Here is a 10827-nt window from a genome sequence, read left to right as displayed (position 1 = left end):
CAGGGAGCTGGATGGAAAGTGGAGCTGCCGGGATTAGAACCGGCGCTCATATGGGATCCCGGGGCGTTCAAGGCGAGGACTTTAACTGCTAGGCCACGCAGCCGGGCCCTACCTGCTTCTTTCTAAGATGTGCACCTGCTGGAAGCTGGAATTGGAAGGGGAGCCAGAATTCAAACCCAGACCTTCACATCTTGACAGCTGTGCCTAATGCCTGCCCCAGACCAGTGTCAAATTGGGTCGTTTGTCTTCTTAAGTTGTAAGAGTTATCAGTTTTTGGTTGAAACAAAGCATTTTTTCAGGTGCATGATTTATAAAGCATATTCTCCATTTGTGATGTGTCTTTTTAATTTTCATTACCTTTTTGTTTTTATCACTTCCACAGTGGCTTGAAATACAAAAGTTTTATATTTTGATAAAGTTCAGTTTGACATTTTTTTCTTCTATGGATTGTGTTTTTGGTGTTAAGAACTCTGTGTAAGATCCAAACTTGCAAATATTTTTCTTGGAAGAGGTTTTACAGTTTTCTACTTAAGTCCATCTAAGATCTTGTCTTAGTGGTACCTGCTAAAAACCGTCATTTCCTCATTGCATTGTCAAAAATTGGTTCTACAGAATTCAAAACTTTCTTTCTGAACTTTCAGTCCTTCCAGATGCTTATTTTTATACAAAACACCACTTAGTCTTGACTATCGTAGCTTTATAGTAAGTTTTGAAATCATGTAGTATGGATTTTTCCATTTTGTTCATTTTCAAGTCTGTTTCACTTGTCACTGTCGTTTACATTTCTCTGCAGACTTTGAGATGAGCTTATTTTTATTGGGAAGAAGGTGGAGGAAGAGGGGTAGGAGGAAGAGGAGGAGGAGGAATAGGAGGAGGAGGAACCCAAACCAAAAAAAATCCTGTGATTTTGATAGGCAGTTCATTGAATCTATAGCTCAGTTTGGGGAGGTAAGCCGCTGTCTTGTTCTATTTGCTGTGGCTGTCACCAAGTCCCCATGGACATGGACAATAATGAAGTTTATTAGACTCATGAGGCCAGACAGTCTAAAATGCATGGTCCTGGCTCTGGGGTTGGGGGCTTCCTCCTCTACACCACAACATAGCAGAGAGGTGGGAAGAAACAGGTCACTTTCACAAGAGGCCAAGCGCTTGGGGTGATATCACCTGATGATAATCCGCTCTCCAGGGCATTCACCAACTCTGAGATCAGCACAAAGACCACCTGAGGCTGTGCCTCCACTGCCTAATTCTTTCCAACAGGCCCTACCTCTGAAGGACTGCCACACCTCCCAGCATTGTTACACTGGAGTCCTAGCTCTCAGCACTCGGGCCTTTGGGGAATGCAGTCCAATGATGTAGAGTCATAACAGCTATCTTGACGAGATGGAATCTTCTAGTCCACATTTAGAAGTGTGTTGAATTTCCCAAGTATTGGGGGATTTCTAAGGTTTCTTTTTGTCATTGCTTTATAATTCCCTCTGTGGCCATATGCCATATTTTGAATGGTTTGGATTCTTTCTAATTTATTGAGACTCATTCTATAGCCTCATGAATGATTTTTTCTCCGCTGAAGAGTGTTCTAGTATACTAGGCTAGAAACACGTGGGAAGGAAAATACTTTATTATAATAGCCATTCAATGATGGCAGAATACAAATAATTTTCAAGCATACTTGAAACATTCCCCAGGGGACTTCCGAGATCATAAAACAAATCACCACACACACACACACACACACACACACACTCACACACTGTCTTTGTGCTGCTGCAGTAGAATATCCAAGACTGGGTAATTTAAATAGAGTTTAGTTATTCACAGTTCTTGAGAGCCCACAAGTCTAAGATGAACATGCAGGCAGATCTGATGTCCCGGGAGGACTACAACCTCTGGCAGGGGTCTGTGGTGTCATCCTGGGGCAGAAAGCAGAAGAGCAAGGTACCTGAATGCTGCATAGAGACTTTTTAAAAAAGATTTATTTATTTTTATTGGAAAGGTAGATAGAGAGGAGGAGATGCAGAAAGATCTTCCATCTGCTGGTTTACTCCCTAAATGACCTCAAGGGCTGGAGCTGCGCCAAGCTGGAGGCAGGAGCTCTTCTGTGTCTCCAACGAGGGTGCACGGTCCCAAGTCTTTGGGCCATCCTCAACTGCTTTCCCAGGCCACAAGCAGGGAGCTGAAAGGGAAGTGGAGCAGCCGGGATATGAACTGGCGCTCATATAGTATCCTGGCATGTGCCAGGTGAGGACTTTAGTTACTAAGCTACCACGCCATAACTTTTTTTTTCTTTAAATGAGGATTTTATTCCTTTTCATGAAGGAGGAACCTTCATGGATCTATTCATTTCATAAAGGCCTGCCTCTTGATACCTGACATTGGTAGTGTCTGAATTTTGCAGGGGATGCCTTTAAATCCTTGTGTCTGCTAATGAAATATGTACACACACAGAATGAGTTATGCTGAATTATTTGATAGAAATGCTCACATCTGCTCTATCCTTGCTGACTTATTGTTTATTGCTTGGGAGTGAGATTAAAATCTGCAACTCAGGATCAATTCTCTATTTCTCATTTCAATTTGCATTATTTAATGAATTTTTTAGTTCCCTTGTTATTGAATCTTCTTGATGTACTGATGATTTCATGATTGTCATGAGTTCAGTAGTATTTCTAACTTTTAAATGCAATTTGTCTGATGAGTATAATCACTTCAGTTCTCATGGATGATATTTGCATGGCATGTCTTTCCACTTTTTGCTTTCAACTTATTTTTATATCCTTGAATCTAAGATGTGTTTGTTGCAGGCAGCACATAGCTGGTTCTTGTCTTCAAGGCCAGTAAGACAGTCTTTTATGTGCTTTTAGACCATTCACATGTGTTTTACATTTTATGGTTGGATTTGTAATTATCTTGCTACTTGCCCCATATGCTGCTGTTTCCGTCTTGATGGTTTTTCCTGTGAGTTCAATGAGTTTTCAGGGGTGACTATTGCTGCTTAGTTTTAATCCTGTGCTGGGACAGTTTTGCCTGAATCTTAAGTGAATGGCATGTTCATGTGGAATTTCTGGTTAATTTTATTTATTGAAATTTTATTGGAATTATTTATTGAAATGTTATTATTCATTGAAAATTACAGATAGAGAAACAAACACGTCTTCCATCTGCTGGCACATGCCCCAAATGTCTCCAGTGGCCAGGGCTGGTTCAGGCTAAGCCAGGAGCTTCTTCCAGATCTCCCATGTGAGTGTCAAGAACCTAGGCAGTTGGACTATCTAATATTACTTTTCCAGGTGTTTTAGCAGGGAGCTGGGTTGGAGGCACTACAACTGGACCTCAAACCAGCACCCATATTAAATTCCAGCATCGTAGACAGGAGCCGATTTGCCATACCCTGAAACCAGCCCCAATAATATTTCTCTTTCATCTCATTGAGTACATTTTGATGCTGCTTTTTGGCCTCGACTGAGTAGGATGAGAAGTCAGTCACTAATCATACTGTTAGTCCCTGTTATAGAAAGTCATCTTTTTCTTTCAGTTTATGTCTTTTACAGGTTAAACTGTGAGCTATCTGGGTATAGGATGATTACATTTTTAAAAAAATTCAGCTTGTTGAATCAATAGAATAAAATAATCAAATTGGAAATCTTATGCCAATATGTTTTCAAAACTCTCTTCTATTGAGTTGTTTCCTGTCTTTGGGACTCTTAGTCCATGAATTTTGGCTCAGTACGTGCTGTTCCACAGGTTTGAGAGTCTATTCCTTCCATTTTCTTCTCTATGTCCATCTCTCTGTTCCTCAAAATGGTCTTTTTTATTGTTGTATGCTCAAGTTCACTAATTCTTCTTGCATCTGGAATGCTTTATTAAGCCTTGCTAGTGGATTCTTTATTGTTATAGCTTTCAATTCTAGAATTTTAATTTGCTTTTTTATATTAATGTCTGTGTCCTATGTAATTATTGATATAGTTTCAATGCTTCCTTTAATTCTTTAAACATTGCATTCTTTAGTTCCTTAAAGATACTTGCAGTAATCATTTTTAAATCTGTGTTTCTTATTCCTACTAAGTCCAACATTTTAGGGCAAAGACAGTTTTTACTGACTATTTTTTCTTGTATACAGAATGCCATTTACTGTTTGTGTGTCCTGTGGATTTTTTTTTGTTATTGAATAAAAAAACATTGTAGATAAAATTTTATAGCAATTTTAATTATAATTTTATTCCCCTGAGGGTTGCTATTGCTGTTTCATTTGCTTGTTTGTCTTATGACTTGCCTTGTTTGAAATGTGAAATATGCATTATGCAGACAATGGAATCTCAGCTCAATTTTGTTTTTAACCTTTTTTTTTAAGATTTATTTATTTTATTGAAAAGGCAGATGTACAGAGGAGGAGAGACAGAGAGGAAGATCTTCCGTCCGATGATTCACTCCCCAAGTGGTCGCAGGGGTTGGTGCTGTGCCGATCTGAAGCCAGGAGCCAGGAACCTCTTTCCAGGTCTCCCACAAGGGTGCAGGGTCCCAGGCCACAAGCAGGGAGCTGGATGGGAAGTGGAGCTGCTGGGATTAGAACCGGTGCCCATATGGGATCCCGGTGTGTTCAATGCGAGGACCTTAACCATTACTCCATCGTACCGGGCCCATGTTTTTAACCTTCTTAATGTTATAAGATTGGCTTCCTAAGGGTCAGTCACATGGCCATAGAGGATACTGATAAGCCAATGATTTAATTCAGCCTAAGTCAGAACTGCCAAGAGTCTTACTAGTCCTAACTTAGTAGTTTTTAAAGTGAAATCATGGGCCTGGCAGCTAAAGCCCTTGCCTTGCACGTGCCAGGATCCCATATGGGCATCGGTTCGTGTCCCAGTGATCCCACTTCTCTTCCAGCTCCCTGCCTGTGGCCTGGGAAGGCAGTCAAGGACGGCCCATAGCCTTGGGACCCTGTACCCACATGAAAGAGCCAGAGGAAGCTCCTGGCTTTGGATTGGCTCAGCTCTGGTCATTGCAACCACTTGGGGAGTGAATCAGCAGATAGAGGATCTTTCTCTCTAGCTCTCCTCTTTGTATATCTGACTTCTCAATAAAAATAAATTAAGGCAAAAACATATTTCAGGGGCCTGGCAGAGTAGCCTAGTGGCAAAAGTTCTTGCCTTGCAAGCACCAGGATCCCATATGGGCACTGGTTTGTGTCCCGGTTGTTCCACTTCCCATCCAGCTCCCTGCTTGTGGCCTGGGAAAGCAGTTGAGGATGGCCCAAAGCCTTGGAACCCTATACCCATGTGGGAGACCCTGAGGAATCTCCTGGTTCCTGGCTTTGGATTAACTCAGCTCCTGCTGTTGCAGCCACTTGAGTAATGAACCATCGGACAGAAGATGTTTCTCTCTATCGCCTCTCTGTAAATCTTTCAATAAAAACAAATCTTTTAAAAAAACATTTTTTTCAGTTTTATGCTTCTGATTGACTTCTGTAGTAGTGAAATGGCTTGGTTTTTTTTTTAAAAAAACATTTATTTATTTTTATTGGAAAGTTAGATTTACTGAGAGACGGAAAGACAGAAAGGAAGGTCTTCCATCTGCTGGTTCACTCCCCAAGTGGCTATAACAACTGGAGCTGAGCCAATCCAAAGCCAGGAGCCAAGAGCTTCCTCAGGGTCTCCCACATGGGTGCATGGTTTCAAGGCTTTGGGTCGTGCTCGACTGCCTTCCCAGGCCACAAGCAGGGAGCTGAATGGGAAGTGGAGCAGCCGGGATATGAACTGGTGCTCATATGGGATCCTGGCACATGCAAGGCAAGGACTTTAGCTACTAGGCTACCACTCTGGGACCAAAATGGTTGTGTTTGTCCCTTCTATCCCTGTTTATGGTTGCTGTTGGCAAGTAAGGCTTGTTCATCTCCTTTTTGTCCCTAGCTAAAAGGTGCTTCCTTCCACAGGGAAGTTTCTACATGACTGGTATAATTGTATAACAGTTTATTAGACTCGTCCATATTTATAGTTCTTTGAGTTTTCGGAAACTGTTCAACTGGGCTTCTTGAACTTGAAACGTCTATGGCATTGGCTTGCATTCTCCCTGCAGTTGCTTTTCTCCTGCTTGGTTTGCTTTTCCACTGGTTTTACTTCATCTGTTGATGATCCCATAAATCTTCGAATTCTGGGATACAATCTATAAATAATGCCTGGCTCACTTTCTCAAGTGACCCACACATGGTCCTCAGGAAACAAGCATTCATCCTAAGCTCCGGGGGTTCCAGCCTTTTCAGCAAGGCAACTTCTTTCCTTGACCCCATCACCAAAGCGTTCCACGAGCTGGGTCTCTTGTCTTCCAGATTGCCAGGCTGCAGTCCAACTCTGTTCATAATCCCCCAACTTTTGGGAGTGCTTGCTTGATGAGATCTTTGAGTCAGTCCCTGGAAGCACTCCTTATTGTGGGGTAAGGAGAAGAAACCCAGTATCCAGGGCAGATTTCTCAAGGGAGTCCTTCTAACATTCTCTACCTCCACACTTGTAATTTCTTTTTCTTTTCTCTTTTTTCTTTTCCTTTTCCATTTTTTTATAGACTTGGAAGAAAGATTTTTAGAGGCATGATACTGGCTCCCAGATATTTAATTTAGAAGATTTGCTTCTTATCCTAAAACATTATTTTAGGATTTCTTATCTATTGTATCTTGATGCCTCATTAAAAATTCCAACTCTCCATTCTGTTGCACATATGTTTGACTATTGGTCCTCCTTAGCCTAACCATTGTTCATTTGTTTTGCACAATATATTTTTATTTGAAAGGCAGAGTTCACAGACAGAGGGGGAGACAAAGATCTTCCATATGCTGGTTCACTCCCAAAATTGCCAAAGTGGCTGGAGCTGGGATGATCTGAAGACAGGAGTCAGCAGCCTTTTCTGGGTCTTCATGTGAGTACAGGGGCCTAAGGACTTGGGTCATTCTCTTGTGCTTTCCCAGGCCATAAGCAGGGAGATGGATTGAACGTGGAGCAGCAAGGACTTGAACCAGTGCCCATACAGGATATTGGTGCCACAGGTGGGGACTTAGCATTGTATGCCATTGCCTGTTAAGCAACATTTGGCTCCTAAGCAACATTTCTCCGTTATGGGCTGTTTGTAGACATTATGTGTTGAGTGGATCCTTTGAAGAACTAACTTATGGAAATACTGTGTCAAGCAGTCCCCTTTGTTGCAGGACTTCTCAGCGCCTTTGATTATTTTGCTGCAGGAATCCAAGCCTCACCCTGGGGTTCTGGGAATGGAGGTGAGGGACAGAGTATACATAGTTCTTCTGAAACTTATTTGACCATGGGGAACTGTCCATTACCTCTTTAGTAAACCACTGGAGTTTGTATTCTGTAGGAAAGATTTGGGGACTATTGGGCTGGAAAGTCCCACTGGGTAGGGGGTGTGGAAGACTCCCCTTCCAGAGGCAGCGTGTTACCACCCTCCTCTCCTATCCATGGTGACCCAGAAAGGTCTGTTTTTATTTTCTGAGCCGGCACTTAGTGAAGCTTGAACTGTGTGGTCTCTCTACAAAGTTACAAGTTCCGTACAAACAGGAGCCCCATCGCATTCATCTTGTAGCACTTGCTATAGTGCCAAGCACTTTGCAGAACTGAGTGAACAGAAGTGTTAGAGAGGGTTTTCATTTTCTTTGGTTTATTTGTATTTCCTACTGCTGCTTTTTCTTTTAAGCAGTGTAAGATAGGGCTCCATACTAGGGATCCCAAACAACAGATACAGTCAGTAAATGCATTGGATGTTTAAGAATCACCCCTTTTCTCCCACCCGCCTGTGCTTATGAATATTCGATATGCAGCAGGCTGGCTCAATGTCCTGTGCTCCTTCCAGGGGGAAGCAGGGTGAATTTTCCCCTTTCTTTTTTTTTCTCTTTCTCTTTCTCTCTCTCTCTCTGTGTGTCTCAAAGAGAGATTGTATACACACAGCTGAAGAGATGAGATGCTGAGAACTTTCCAGAAGAAATGAATGGGATGAAACAGATTGCCAAGTTACTCAGTGGTAATTAAGAACAGATTCTTAACATCATCACTTTACCATTTTAAAGATATTTTCCTTTAAAAGACAAAACCACTGAATGATGAAACATTTTATGCTTTTCTTGAAGTCCTTTAGTCTTAGAATTCTAATTACTGCTCGGTTGTCCAATACATATATAGGTACCTACCCAAATTCACACACCCCTGGATGTTCTAAACAGTTTCAGATTATGGCTCAACAGAGAAAAGGTGTGTATGTGTGTAAGAAATCCATCCTCATGGCCAATATGGATCAACTGGGGAGATTTCTGTTCAGGATTCCCAAACATAATTTTACACTGTAGCTGACCAGAGCACTTGGCCTTGAGCATTATTTTTCCAAAGGTTTTTGATCTACTGAAAATGGGATAGATTGGAAGTTCGTATGTGATCATGCCAGTTCTAGAAATAACATAAACAGCTGTGGTTAACAATGGCTATGGCCTTCCTCAGTGGGGGAGGCTTTGAGCCCTGATCATAGATTATCTGAAGGGATGGGAGATAGGGGTTGGGAGAGAATTCGGCCCCCTTTCCTGCCATCAAAGCACTCTGCTCACTGTGATATTCCTTCTCACATCTGGCCAGGTACAGTGGAGTGGACCAGAGTTGGCCTTCACCGGTCTGTGACGGGGACTGCATACCAGATTAGACACACGCGTGGCTTGCTTTGCTGTGGGGGTGGAGGGCCGCCGCCACTGTGTCCCAGGATTGTGTGTCTTGTGGTTAAACACTTAGGGTGTTGACGCAGGCAAGGCAGCAGAGCTGACCCTCAAAGCTGTCGCGAACGACCTGGGAAGGCTTCTTAAAAAATGCAGCCCTGTGCCTCAGAAAGAGCCAGCCTTTATGGGGGCAATTTTCCAATCACTGCCTATTTGGTGTGGTCATGTCTGAGCTGGAGGAGATTTCTTAACTCTGGGCAAAGAGGTTTGCAGAGAACTGAATGCCAGGAACCTGGGGAAGTGTGTGTTAATGCTAAGTGCATTTTTGGTGTTAGTTAACAGCGGAATGGTGTGTTTTGGAGAGGAGAAATGGAAAAGATGGTAAAGACAGGAAAAAGCATATACGAATAGTGGCCATCGGTAACATTCTGTCAGTTTACTCACACTCTAGCACCTTACCATTGATTGTCTTGTTATTAACTCATATTTGGTAGTGAAGCAAATGATGCTATTAGTTGCAAGAGCCAGAGCTGGGGTAAGAAATCAGGCTGTTAGGCTATATTCTACTGCATCATGTGACAAGGAGCACTTAAAATAACTTTAAGCTGCTCTAGTGTCCTGTTTTTTGATAATCACTTTTTAAGGAATAAACTGATAGCTGTGGAATTTTTCTCTCTTGAGTCATGTGTGTCCTTAGTAATTCCTGTTGTAAACACTGGAGATCAGATCCTTCATTACAAGCAAGAGACTGGGCAGACCCATGGTCAGGCACATGCCTGGGCCCCTGATTGCATCCCCTCATGCGTGTAATGTCTGCTGGTTGGGATCCACTTTGGAGCAAGCTTATTTGGCCTCCCCAACATTAACAATGTTCTTGGGCCCGGCGGCGTGGTCTAGCGGCTAAAGTCCTCGCCTTGAAAGCCCTGGGATCCCATGTGGGCGCCGGTTCTAATCCCGGCAGCTCCACTTCCCATCCGGGTCCCTGCTTGTGGCCTGGGAAAGCAGTCGAGGACGGCCCAAAGCTTTGGGACCCTGCACCCGCGTGGGAGACCCGGAAGAGGTTCCTGGTCCCGGCATCGGTTTGGCACGTACCGGCCCGTTGCGGCTCACTTGGGGAGTGAAACATCGGATGGAAGATCTTCCTCTCTGTCTCTCCTCCTCTCTGTATATCCGGCTTTTCAGTAATAATAAAATCTTTAAAAAAAAAAAAACAATGTTCTTAATGCCAGAGTTGAGCATCTACTTGAGCACAGCCAGTGGGATAGCAGGGGGCAGCAGATTGATTCCCCAACTGGGGATGAGAGAGACCTCAAAACAATCAGTGATCCTCCTTCTCCCTAGCGTTGGAATTCATTGAGACCTCACCTTGCCAATGGGACCCTGAAGTGCAGAAGGGGGTGGAAGAAGGTGGCAGTGGCATGATGCTCTGGAGAGCAGCTTAACAATGACAAAGCAGCATGCTTGTCCCCGGCCAAGAGGTTCAAGACCAAGTCTTGGACCCTACTGGCAATCAGCCCTAACCAGTCACTGTGTTTAATCAGAAGCTAAACACATTCCAAACCCTCGAGTCTGCTATTTTGTATGTGCAAGCTGGGTGAATTCATGCTCCTGCCATTACCCCATTTGGCTAATGAAAAGCTCATCTTCCTTAAATTCTAATGATTTTTTGGTGGTCTCTGCCTCCCCCCCTCCCCAGAGTGGGGAGTTGAATATCTACATCCCTACGTCATTTATCTTTAGTAGAAGTGACTTGTATCTCATGGATAACATTCACTCATTTATTTTAGCTTGAGAGACAGAAAATTAGGGAGAGGTGGTTAGACTGTACATCCACCTACTCCCTACTGTTCCTTGCAGTGGTTCGGGCTGGGCCAAAGCTAGGGCCGGGATCCCAGAACTCAAAACAGGTCTCCCATGTGGGTGGAAGGGATCCAACTCTACTTGAGCCATCACCACTGCTGCCTCTGAGTGGGCTGCACATATGAGAAGCTAGAGTCAGGATAGTCAAATCTGATAGGGATGCTGGTGTCTTAACAGCTAGGCCAGATAGCCACAGCTGTGAGTGTCATTTTTAACTTCCTTAATCCTTGGACACCATGGAGCATTGCTATTTTCTCTAGGAAAATGGCTGTTAA

Source organism: Ochotona princeps, chromosome 1, assembly GCF_030435755.1.
Source record: "Ochotona princeps isolate mOchPri1 chromosome 1, mOchPri1.hap1, whole genome shotgun sequence".
NCBI classification, from domain to species: Eukaryota; Metazoa; Chordata; class Mammalia; order Lagomorpha; family Ochotonidae; genus Ochotona; species Ochotona princeps.
This window is presented reverse-complemented; position numbering follows the sequence as displayed.